This window comes from Rhinatrema bivittatum, chromosome 1 (assembly GCF_901001135.1).
Source record: "Rhinatrema bivittatum chromosome 1, aRhiBiv1.1, whole genome shotgun sequence".
Lineage (NCBI taxonomy): Eukaryota > Metazoa > Chordata > Amphibia > Gymnophiona > Rhinatrematidae > Rhinatrema > Rhinatrema bivittatum.
The window spans coordinates 375,401,423-375,414,850 of record NC_042615.1 but is presented as its reverse complement, the minus strand read 5'-3'; the positions used below and the strand labels follow the sequence as shown (position 1 = coordinate 375,414,850).

At 40.1% G+C, this 13,428-nt stretch overlaps 1 protein-coding gene across 1 annotated transcript in view; it reads left to right on the top strand.

Moving 5' to 3' along the window:
- Nucleotides 1-13,428, top strand: part of ADGRL3 (adhesion G protein-coupled receptor L3) — a 2,126,115-nt gene that overhangs the window by 338,013 nt on the left and 1,774,674 nt on the right. The gene's annotated exons all lie outside the window — the stretch shown is intronic.

Below are 13,428 nucleotides of genomic sequence, written 5' to 3'. Positions count from 1 at the left end.
AGCTCCTCCCCGAAATGCCTACCTCCCACCCCAGTAACACCCCTGACTTACCCGGCTAAATTCTATCAGGGTAAGCATTTTAAAAAATGCAGCTAAGCCATTTCGGCGGATAACTTTCCTGTTACCTATCTAAATGGCTTTTCTATATGTACCCGATTGTGTAAGGTTGAACAGTGCTCCAGTGTTTTTTTTTTATTTTATTTTAATAGAATTATTTTATGCCTGAATCCTTCTGTATTCTCTGTTCTCTAAGATTCCCATTGTCCTGCTGATAACTGTTATACAAATTATTTTACTAAGTGCACCAGGAATTCTAAATGCTGCTTCTCGAGCAATTGGTTGTCCACTCTTACATCATTCTCGTTTGACCTATTTTCTTCTCCTTGCTTGTACCTATTCTGTATGTTCATACTTTCTTAATGTGTGTCTGATATTTTTTATTCTAAATTAGGACTCTGGTTTTGAATCACTATTAACAATAAAAGTTCTATGACTAGCATCTTAAATTGCTAGAATTTTGTTACAGAAAAGAACGTATCGGGAACATATGTGTTAGTTCTGGAGACGTTACTTCAAACAGTTATTCTAGGAGATATACACAAAAAAATGTGATGAGGACAAATTTGTGGCTCAGATATATTTTCCTTGACCTTGTGATTTACTTGGTTAACCTTCTTTACAAAGTAGTTGAATATTATTTTTTTTCCTTTTGATAAGTAGTTTCAACCCATTCGAAGGAGGCATTCATTTCTCTATTTACTGTATTTTCTCAAGGAGCTATAAGTTGTTGCATTTATAAATATGCTTGTAAACTATATTTTTCTTGTCAAATGGGTCAAGCTAAAAGCACCAGGAATGTGGAATGTTTTAAAGGCTTTCCAGCTATTTGAAAGGTAACATTTCTTTATTCTTAAACCATGAAAGGTAGTCATTTAGCCTTGCCATCCCTAAATTCTTCACATTAGATTGCTGAAGCAGTATTAGTTGTTATAGAAACTATTTTGCTAGAACTTGTTATAAAGTCAGGATAGTATTATGATGCTAGAAGTTTATATTTAAATACAGAGGCTCGCGCTCTCTTCATTTTTTTTTTTATATATCGATCATCTTTTTGGTATTTGTATGCTTGATGAATTTATATTAAGACAGTTGGGGAGATGAGCCATCTGATGTGCTTTCAGGGAAGGGTTGCACACTCTACCCAATTCATTGGAAAATCAGCAGTTACTATTTTATTTTATCTTTTAGAATTTAAGAGAATATCACCTAAAGATAAAGCCTTAATCATCATCATTATTATACCACAATGATTTCAGAAATGCAGTTGGTTTGAATTTTACAAGTCTCAGTTCAGTATTCATGGTATATGAATGTCATGTCAATGACTTTCACAGAGAAAGTCATTGACAAATATCTGGTTCATTGGAAAAATATTAAATTTCTAGAAGACACATTACAATATGCAATACCATAGAAAATATTGCTGACTGTCACAGTAGATCTCACATAATCGATATTGTCTTCCCAGTAATTACAATACATTCTTTTGGTTTTTATTTTCCTGTCATTTTGACACAAACCTCTTTACTCAGTCATAACAGGAGGACCACTTACTTGGTATTCCCTGTCTGCCAAGATTTAAAACATTACTTGCTGTGTGCCCCTGGATATGACCAGTCCTGCCTCATTATGCTGTGACTACAGTGTCTTCTCACCCATACTATACCATACTCAGACCCACCCACAAGCTGTCCACAGATGGGTGGGATTTGTGGAAAAACTGCCACAAGAAAAGGCTGGTTAGTGGACAAGCCTGGACTTTTATCTGTAGTTGCCAGTTCAGTTCACCCTTGGGATCTGGAGGCAGAGCATTGCCCCAGTTGTGGCCTCCCCATCCTTGAATGGGGATAGATTGGTTCCTTAATTTAAAAAGATTTTTGTGAATAAACTATCTATCTTAGCTAACATTTTTAAATTAACATAGGCATCTCGTACCCTGTGTCCCTCCGCTTCCCCATCCCAGAATCAACCCCTTCAAACACAAATTGACAACCACACACTTGGTTTTGGTAAAAAAAACAAAACAGGCCACAGCTTCTATTAATCTTTAACATAACAACCAATACCTGAGTCGTCCCCTGGTGTGTATTCATACATCATAATTCCCGGGCTTCGTTACGGCATCCGCCCTGTTAAGCCAGTCTTCCAACATCATCCGGCCCCCTGCCGTGTTTCAAAGCCGGGGGGCCCTCCTCCCGGGGCCGCCCATGCCCTTCACTATTCCGTCCTTCGAGGACCTCCATTTAGGCCCTCAACTCTCAGGTACCCCCGCCACCCAGCTGCGACAATTTGTACATGTTATATATCGACTTGCTAACATTCTTCGCTGATTAACCCCTATCCTTTTTCTGATCATCCTCCTCATCTCCATTGGGTGGGTGGGTGGGACCGCGGGCGCCTGCTTGAAAAAGGGGGAAGCCCAGGGCCTGCCGAGGCTCTTGGCAGCGCCAGTCTCGCGATACGCGAGGCTGACGTCGCCGTGACGTGGCCATGTCAATGTGGCCTCCCCGGCCCCCCTCCCTTCGTTCCCTGCGCCGTTCGCCACACCCCCCCCCCCCCCGGATGAGACGAGTGGCGTGGGAGGAGGAGACGGGAAGGTAGGACCCCGGGCGATCGCCATGTTAATGGGGGTCCTCCCCGCACATGGCGTGTTGGCCCTGTCCTTATCCCTCTTCTTTTGGATTAAACTTTCTAGACTGGGTTTTTTTCAGGTTGCAGTACTTTTATTAGTCCAACAGTAAGAATGATCTAAGGATGATGTTGTATATGCACTTTTGAAATCATGTAGATGCAACCAACAAAAAGGAAGAAAACTATATAGTTACAAATATAAATTTTAGGTATTGCGTTTATTTTTCCAAAAGAAAAATATGTGATGAGTGGCTCAATTTGTGGTCGCTTTATTGCAACCAAACTGAAATACTGAGTCATCCAAAAAAAATCTAAAAATTCTTAGAAATATTTGGGGACTTTCTGCAGCTTGGAACTTTGCCCTTCTCAGCCATGGCGAGGCTTGATGGCATACCCTCATCTTGGGGCCACCATTTCTTAAATGGGCCACATTGCCCCAAAATACTCTCATGTACAGACTTCTGAATTTCTGCACTATTTACCTTTTTTAGTTGGAAAAACTGACCATTTAGTCTTACTCTTTCTTTACTATCTTTTAGACAGTTACCTGTCCCATGACCTTTTAATTTCCCAAGGAGTTTCTCATTAAGGACTTTATCAAATACCTTTTGAAAATCCAGATATACTATATCAACAGGCTTACCTTTGTCCACATGCGTAGTGAAATCTTCAAAGAATTCTAATAGGTTAGTAAATCACTCTATTAAACCAGTTTATCCATATGCCTAGTAATTTTATTGTTAACAATAGCTTTCATCATTTGGCCCTGCATGGATATATCGGGATCACCAGTCTGTAGATGCTTATTCACCTCTAGAGCCCTTTTTGAAAATTGGCCTTACTTTAACTACCCTTCAGTCTTCAGGTACGGAGTCAGATTTGAATGAAAGGTTATAGGTGTACAATTTAGTATTTGAGTTCTATTGCATACCTGCTTCTGCTATTGTACATCGTACTATAAAAAAACCTCTGGCTTTCTTCTAGACCAATATGACTGTTAGAATGCTGCACTAGTTCATATCTTACATTATGTTGTTTACAACAGCCTCCCTAAATCTTATTATCCATTTATTTGCTATTTTAATGGATGCATATTGAAGATTGCTCAAGCAATGTTTCTCTTTGCGCACAGTTCAACAATTTCAACATTTTTAATTATTCAAACAGGACACCTGCATATCAGCAGACTATAAAGTATGAATCCTAACATAAAACATGCAAGATAAAGTACATTTTCAGATTCAAGTGTGAGGGTATTATCTGAGTATTTGAGTCTGGCATGTGTTTTCTACAATCCCTCTTGTTTTTTAAATTGGGTTTGATCCATTTTACTGGGATTTGGAAAGTATTCTGCTATATTTTTGCATGAACATATTAATTATGGATAATGATTATAGTAAGCATGTTTGAAAAGAGAACTTTTCAGTTTTCAAATAACTACTAGAAATAATCACTTTTCACTTTTCAACAAGCATTTTCAGTGTAAAGTTTAAATCAACATCTTTAATACAAAAAGTGTCAACTTTCTGTGAAATAATTGTTAAGATGAGATGTGGGAATTATTTTAAAGTCTTAACTTGAACCAGCTGGATTTTAGCCAGCATACAGTTTGATGAAAGGTTTGATTTTCTGTCTAGCTGCTGCAGAAAATAGGGTGCACATCAAGTCTAAACTAAATTGCAATAATCTACTTCAGGTTTTGGACAAATCTGGGGCAGATCCTCTGTAATCTGCTTTGATCTTCTATGAAAAGATCCACAACACTTCTTTTTTTTAATCCAGTTTAGATTTTTCTTTAAAAAAATAATTTTTGAACCAGTTTTGATTAATCTTCAGAACTTTTCCAAGTTTGCAGTAAAATGGTTCAACAAACCTATTTTAAAGGTTTTCATCTCTATTTACAAGGAGAAGAGTACCAGTTTTCTGATGGCTTGTAGTGCAAAATGAGCCTTTTGATTATCTTAATTAAATATGATTTACTTATTTACACTATATGATGGGGTTGATTTGCTTTATGGTGAATAAGAATCAAAATCCCTATTCTCTGAATATCTGCTAATGTTATAGGGTATATTTTGATTTTATATGGGTGTCTATGAGGAGATGGCAAGGCTAGAATAAAGTCATTTAGAGTGCTTTGAAGGCCGAACAATCATATCATCTCCATTACTGCGCTTGGCTCTTTTCAGACCCAAGCCACAAAGCATTATTTACCTACTCAGTGATAGCTTTTGCCTCCATGATTCCTTTATCCTTAAACCATTCCTTTGTGTTTTGAGCAGGAGCAAGTCACAGCAGCCTTTCCTTGGGCTGCATATCTCTCACACTCTTTTATGGGAAGAAAAATATCATTGTTTCTTATTTTGAGTCCTTGGAAAATCTTGGGTCATGCCATTCTCTTTCCCTTTTCTCTATCCTGTTTAATTTGAATGGACTACTGAAGAAGTATCAGGAATAGTTTTGAAATGATTTTGTTTCTGAGCTGTTTTTGTCTGCCTTTAAAATTAGAATAATGTGATTGTCATGGCGCAACCCAAATCTTGTCTATTAAAAGGTGGCTTCACCAGGCCTACCTACAGCACAATCATCTCCCCAGCTATACCCCTGTTCCTCTTATTCATACCGTGCCCACAAAATCACTCATGTCACTAGTGTAACCCCAGGATTGATGTCCCACTGCAGGACCCCAAAGGATACCTTTTAATTTAAGGGCAGTTCTGTTAAGACTTCCTGTCCTGATATTAAGCTTCTCCAAATCCAAGATTCCCTATTGGGGCACGATGATCTCCGAGGCTTTGAGCATTGTTAACACAGTCTTTGTTTACAGCAGTAATAATTATGCTAGAAACTTATTTAATCCTGTTAAATGTATAACGCTCCGGCGTAAGTTCCTGTTCATTGTACACCGACGTGATATCTTTGAGCGGCGGTATATAAAAAACTATAAATAAAAATAAATAAATAATAGTGGTTTCCAGCTTAGCTTTACTGATAAGCATTTCAAAATTAAGGAAAGTTATTGTTTACACTTGTACAGTTGATTTCGTCCAATAAATCTGTGACTTTATATTTAATTTATTCGTATTGATCCTTTTCTGTTTCAAAGGTAGTTGTAGAGCTCCACTTCCCCTAAAATTTGGTAGATAGTGTTAAATTAAGTTATTACCCCTAAATTTTAAGTCCCATGTTATACCTTTAATGTGATATATGGAAATGACTTCTTATGCATTCTCCTCAATGTCCTTGATGATACTTGGAGGATACCTTCCCACTCCTCTCTTCAATATCCAGATATCATCATAGTAGTTAATACCAGACAGGTGCCACTGATCTTTGCAGTTCATATTTTCCTCTTCCAAGGAATTAATAGAGATTCATCCCTTCAGGGCCTTTCAAGGGCCAATAAATCTCTTGGTTTGAGAGATTTCCAAACTCCTTTTGGATGATAAGCATTGAGTCTCTGGATCCTTGGAAACTCAGGCATATAATGGTAAAAATAAAACATTTCTAAAATAGAACCAAAATGGAACAAGAAAGAGGGTGGATAAACTTCCTTTATCCCAACTCAGAAAGGACAACATGTGACATTACTACAGTTGGTACAAGGATTCCTTTCCCATTTGCAAATCTCCTTCTTTGAGGCCTAAGGGTCCTTTTCCAAAATAAAATACAAAAGATTCAGGAGCAGAAAAAGAAATACATTGACCCAGTAAAGGATAACTAAAAATCCACACTGCTGAATGGTGGCACTTTTTTTTTTTTTGTTACTCTATGAGCTTCACAATTGTAACCTTCCACATGGGAAACCTAAAATTCTACCAATATCTACTTCTATTCCCCCCCTGTTTATAATAGGACTTAACCTCTTAACAGAGACCCAGTAGGGCTCTCTACACTAGTATACACTATTTGGACATTCCCTGTACAAGTACACTGAGTCCTCCACTCGATCCCATAATTATTGTGCATGTAGAACTAAACCTAGGAAAAACCTGGAAAGTTATCAAATATAACAATAAATAGTTTTTAGAAACAAAATATAATTACATTTTTAATATTTTACCCCTTTCTTGGGGGGGAAATGTGTTCATTGAGTGTCCACACCTTTCTTTACCTGTTGCTCCCCAGGGAGAGTATATCAGATCATGACTGAAAGACAAGATAAGTTGACAATGTGCTTCATATTCCTTTTGTGTTCCATATTTTATAGCTTCATCAATAAATTCACGGTGCAGTATATGGTATGGCTGGGAACCTGGCAGAGTAGGAGGGGCTAATATTGTTACATCAACAGTATGTAAGCAACTGTGAGACTTAGCAAATGTATATGCATTTCTCTATATATGCAAAGAATAAATATGTAAATAATTATTGTTGATACATTACCTGAACACTAATGGATTCATTTTAGTTTTCCACTTTCCTAATAATTTATCTTATAATACATGATGCAAATCTGTTTAAGCAGAGTGTGGAATAATAATAGGTAGGTGAATACATTACCAAAACAACTAGGTTTTTTCATACATTATGGAATACAACTAAATGGGCCCTCTGTCAGGCTAACTCTGACTACACAGAAAATAGCAAGTTTAAAACAAAGATTATAGCATATACAGCTATACGTCTATTAGGAGCATATATGTCACTCCAGGGAAAATCCTAGGAACTGCATGCATGCATGTATCAATTGGTGGTAAACCTGAAATGGAAAACACTGTACCTTTGGAGAGCCTACTGCATGAGTGAGTAATCAGGGGAAAATTGTCCCTTCTAACAGCTCAATACTGTAAAGTGCGGCTGCGTTTACCCCGCTCCTAACTCGCGTTCTACTCACTTTCCGGCCGCGTTAGCCCTTCCTGCGATACACTATCCCCTTTAACCTACTCCTACCGCATCCTAAAATCCCCGGGCAACCCCTTCCGCACGCGGCATGTATATTGCATGTAAATGAGCAAATTAGCTATTCCCTAGCATCCAGTAACCCGTGCCCTGACTATCGCTATTTTACCCTGCCGTTTTGCCGCGCGTTTAACCTGCTAACTTACCGCCTACCCTTACCCCCTGCGTTAGAGGCAGGGGTAAGGGTAGGCGGCAAGCTTTCCCCCAGCCCCCGCTCACCTGCCCTGGCCGTGTCCATGGATGCTGGTCTCCGGGGCAGCCCCAGTCCTCTCCCCTCCTCCCGAAGCAAAAAAAAAAAAGCGAAAAAAAAAGTTGCAAGAGAGAGAGGGGAGAGGATGGGCAATCCTATGCTCGGCGACTTACTTTTGCAGCCCCCCTCCGGACATCGTGGCTTCCCCCGTGCCAGTCCCCTCTCCCCTCCTCCCGAAGCAGGGTGCGAAAAGCAGCCTTGCTCTGGGAGGAGGGAAGAAGGGACTGGCAGTGTAAAGCGGCGAAGCGACTTACTTTTTGCAGCCCCTTCCGGACATCGGTCGACCTCTCCTGCCTCCAGCTGCTCGCGAAGATGAACGCCTGCACGGCCGCTGAAGACGTGACGTCACGACATTTGGCGTCACGGCATGTGATGTCACGTCTTCAGCAGCCGTGCAGGCGTCCATCTTCGCGAGCAGCTGGAGGCAGGAGAGGTCGTCCAATGTCCGGAGGGGCTGCAAAACGTAAGTCGCTTCGCTGCTTCGCCGCTTCGTTGCTTTACACTGCCAGTCCCTTCTTCCCTCCTCCCGGAGCAAGGCTGCTTTTGCGCCTTGCTTCGGGAGGAGGGGAGAGGGCTGACAATCACCCACCCGCCGGCTCCCGCCTCGATGACAGCCCGCCGGATGAACGCTCGCCCGCCGGCTCCCGGGAGGGGGGGGAACCATCCACTTCATGGTACCTGTCATTTCAAATGTCAGTTGAAATGACAGGTACAAGCGCACCCAGGATACTGTATAGGCACTGTATTAAGTGCCTATACAGTAAAATGGGTTGCGCGGGCCTAACCCTCCGCCTAACGCTTCGCAGACGCGGCTTGCATTTGCAAGCAATTTGAATAGAGTATCGAGCGGTATGTGAGCAGGACTGGGCGTGCAGGGAACGAGGGTGCGCCGGGCACTGCCGCACTCTTTCTAACGCGGCCTTGCTGTATCGACCTGTAAGGGGGGTAGCAAGTTATACTTTTCAGCATGAGAGTAGAATGAGAAGGCAGGATGCACAGAAGAATTGGTGCATACAGTTTTACTAGATGGCCAATGTACTAACCCATGGAATTTCTCCATAGGTTAGCAGCCTCATTCGAATGCAAGATTTGTGCCCATATAAATGAACTAGATAGCGAACCTGAGTTCCCAGGATGACAGTTAAAAAAAACCAAACAAAAACAAAAAAACAAAACAAAACAAACAAACAAACAAAAAAAATCCAAACACTATCCTTTGAAATAAAGTGACCAATATATAAAAAGACCACCATATATGACTACTGTCAAAAATAAGAATGGAAAAGCGGCAGAGCATGTGCGTTCTAGGACAGAACCAACAATTACATGCGTAAATCCATATCTTAAAACCGGAGACTGCAGCATGCATTTGCTTGTTATTCACGCAACTTTATTGCTGTTCCAGATGAGGAACAAGTCTGTAGAATTTCGAGTTGTAGGGTTTACAGAACAGGGTGAGGAGTCTAGGTCATGTAGAATGAAGAACCAGAGGGGTCTTGAAGACCTCGATATTAACTGGGCAAACCTTTGGACTAATTGAAAAAACTGGATTGTCCCTTGCACAAGCATGTTGTAATATCACCTACATATGCTTGTAAATGCAGGCAAAATCCTAGGAAAAGTATGCAATGTTCATTTTCTTGAGCAGTCTTTTAAGATTAGACATATACTTATGCGTGGAAGATTTATTTTAAAACATACACACTAAAGTGCATGCTCGATTTAAAATTGCAGTGATATCTCTGCTTGCACATGTATGGGAACCTGCACACTTATTTTAAAATGACCTTGAATGTGCAGACACACAGACCTGGTACTATGCTGCACAATGAAATATTGTGGTGATGTTCCTCTATTAGGTATATTTTTTCCTATGGGCCCTTACTCTCTTGTGGCTTTTCCATCAGCCATTAGAGCAACCTCACTTCCAACACTTTGATCTCTACATATGCAGGAGGCAGGGCTTCTCACTATGACCCCCTGACTTAAGAGTCTGATAAATATCAAAAGAAGAAGATAATCATTAGTGGGCTGAGTAGTAGAGAGTGTGTGTGTATGTGTGTGTATTTTACACTTTTCACACAGGAAAAAATAGGAGACAAGTCTACCATACTTAACAGCGTTGGCAGGAGGATCCTCCCAAGATGGTCTTTCTCATCCTAGCATTGATGTTTGAGAAAACCATTGGTAGGTAACCATTGGGGGCCATGGCAGAGCAGTTGAAATGATTGCTTGGGCATTTGAAGGTTGCCTGTTTTTGCTGCGCCCAGTGCAACCATTATTATGGCACATTATCAGCATGTAAAGGAATAAAGTCTGGGAGGGTTGTCTTGGTACAGCAGAAGGGCATACTGTGTCTTCGCTCATAGCTAAATCATTTGCAAAAAAATTTTTCACTGTAAAGTCATGTTAGAATTATTTGGTTTTTAATCCTCTTGTAAATTCTGAAATAAAGGATGTAGGGGCTAAAGCAATCACTTTAGAGGGTCATATGAGGGTCATAACATGCACTTTAGGGTGCATGTTATGACCCTCATATGAATACTAAAATTAGCAAGCTATGCAGAAAGGTCTTACCATGCACATTAAAGGAGTCTGAAAAGATTTTACTGTGAGTACATACATGCAAGTGAGGGTTTAGCTTATGCTTGATAAAAAAAAAAAATGTGGTATAAATACTCTCCATGCTGTCTACCAAGTTCTTTCTAACTCAACACTACTTAATACATGCCTCAGACTAGTATGAACTAGTCTCTAGATAGAGAGCCTGAAATATAAAGGACGTGGACTGGAGAGGACACAGTTCATGGTGATGAATACATTTAACCAAGCTTCTCTTTGTCAAGGAAAACCACACATTTCTTTTGGTGGAGATTCTTATACACACATGCATATTAATACTACAAATATGTCTTCTTAAACAAAACAGTGACATATCAGAGAGGCTCTTCAAGCAATACGCACAATGTACAAGGCACAGAATACCTGTGTGGAAATGGACAAGCTCCAAGACATTGACAGGATTCTCAGGATCCTTGCTGTCATTGCTGTGGTAATTTGGCCACTAAGCAGTGCAGAAATTCAGAGACTTCATCCTGAACAGCAGTATTTGTGGGAAGTCTAGCCCTACTACACACCAGTTAATTACAAAATGACGGGGCCTACTTCCAAGGTGGCTCTTCCTAGGATCATGTATTTAGCCAGTGCCCCAGTCCTTCCGCAGGCCCCTCACCAATATGAAAAGAGTTTTCAGAGGATTTCAGGAAGACAGGAAAAACCTGGCCGAAGGGGAGAAAATGTTGGAAAGAAGGAGCTAGCAGAGGAGAGACACCAACACATACTTGAGCACTTAAAAAAAAAATGTATTTTTTTTTTACACAAGGCTAATGTATGCCTAAGCATTAGGTTACCAGAGGAGAAAGATATGTGAAGTTATGAACAATATTATTGAGACCTAAGACCACTGGAAGTGTTTAGAAACCACTGTAAGTGTTTTCAGTGCAAGACTCATTTCTGTGAACCCTAATAGGTGAATTTCAAAAGCCTGGTGCATGTATAAATTATGGGATGTGCGCAGGAGTCGTGCTTATGCATGCTGACCGAATTTTAAAAGCTGCTCAGATGTACACGTATCTCCTTATATGCGCATATCTCCCTTGATTTCAAAAAGGGGCATGATTTGGGTAGGGTGTGGGCATTTGAGGGTGTGGTCAAAAGATGTTCACGTATTAAATACTTATGTGCCCAGGTCCACTGCCATGTAACTTCTTCTATAGAGGAGGTGAAACTTAAAAAAAATAAAAGAAATTACCCATTTCTGTCAGGTTTAAAGAGGCTGGGGACAGTGAGGGGCTTGCAGGCTTTCAAACCGGGGGATTTGGAGGACCTAGCTCTTAATTGGGTGAACTGGTGAAACTGGTAATGGCATGGATGCCCGCCTATTATAAAAATTCCTTGACTTACACGGTAGAATCAGGATTTGTGTGCCTAAGCGCACTCAATTAAAATTAGTCACACATGTGCATGCGATCAGGCTATTTTATAACATGTGTGCATGTCTGTGTGTACAAGTTATAAAATGGCCATGTATCTGGGTGTGCGCCGATGCATATGCACCAAAGCATGCCCGTGCGCTGGTTTGAACGTTACCGTCCCTGGAAGAAGCAGACTATGTGGTGTAGCCACTGCAGTGCCTAAACTGAAGGGTAGTCATGGGGAGGAATGGTTAGTTGACAGTGCCCTTCTGAGTCAGGGTGATCAGGTTTCTCCCTGGATCATCTCCTACATGTTTCTCTCTGTCTCTCGCACCACTCTTTCAAGGTCTTCACCAACATAAAAACCCGATGGTTCTTAACACACACTCATATCAGTAAACTTATCTCTTTTGACCTCATCACCTAGAGTGAATACATCTCCCACTTTTCCTTCTGCATTAGCAAGCAATCCCCAGGCTTATATACCCCTTGGAAGCCAGCAGGAGGAATCAAGAGAAAAACAGCACTAAGCATGGTCAATTTAACATGTATACACTATTTAGAGTCCCCTCAGCAAGTAACATGCATGAGAAAAGTGTGCTATGCTGTTGGGACTGTTCACATTCTAAATCTTTTTGCATCACTCATTAAATGGCTTTTTATGTGAATGGTATTTTTTTTTTTTTTTTTGCAGCCTTACACTAACATTAATTTTGTTGAAGTTTTATTGCATAGGTCCTGTTATCTGTACTATAAATGCAAATATAGGTAAAGGCATCGGGTGGAAAATGGACAATTATCACTATGTCTACTTCTCACCGGTGGTAATATTTCCAAACACTGAAGTTATCTGTCTGCAGCTTTAGAAGGCTGCTGTTTATGTATGTAAATTCTGAAGGGCATTGGTGGTATGGATGACACATTCTGACAGAAAGCACATTTCCAAGAATGGAAAAGGCAGGAATGACTGTCTGAATAATTGATGTGCTTATACTCTGCCCCATGGCCCAGTTATATTACATTGTTCATTCTTTCGCTCTGCCTGTGGTTTTTAAATTAATTAGAAATCTTAATGGCAAGGACAACTAGTTGAAAAAGCTCTTCATTGGAAAGAGTAGTGAGCAGGATTACTGCCCTTCAAATCTGAACTTCATAACTTTCCATGACTGAAGAATACTGCAAGTGTGCGGCTCCTGAAGTGTGTTTGCAAACGTTCATTTTTATTTCATGTATTATGGATGTTAGTAATTACAGAAAAATAAGAGCCATGACATTAACCAGGGTAAATCTATGAGCCACATGTAAAATATCATCCTGGTAAAAATAACACTATCAATTCACTTTCTATTATCTCATCTATAGTCACTTCCTGAAAAAAAGGTTTATTTTGTCCTTGCTGACTCAATTGGATTGATTGTAACAATCAATCTGATTTTCTGCAGTATTAGGTTTCTCAAAATGGTTTTCATGAAAGTCAGATATTTTCTTAACAAAAAATGACACAGCAGAACTAGAAACAGTGACAAAAATGATAAAAGGGATGGAACGGCTTTCATATGATGAGAGACTACACAGGTTAGGACTCTTCAGCTTGGACAAGAGATGGCAGAG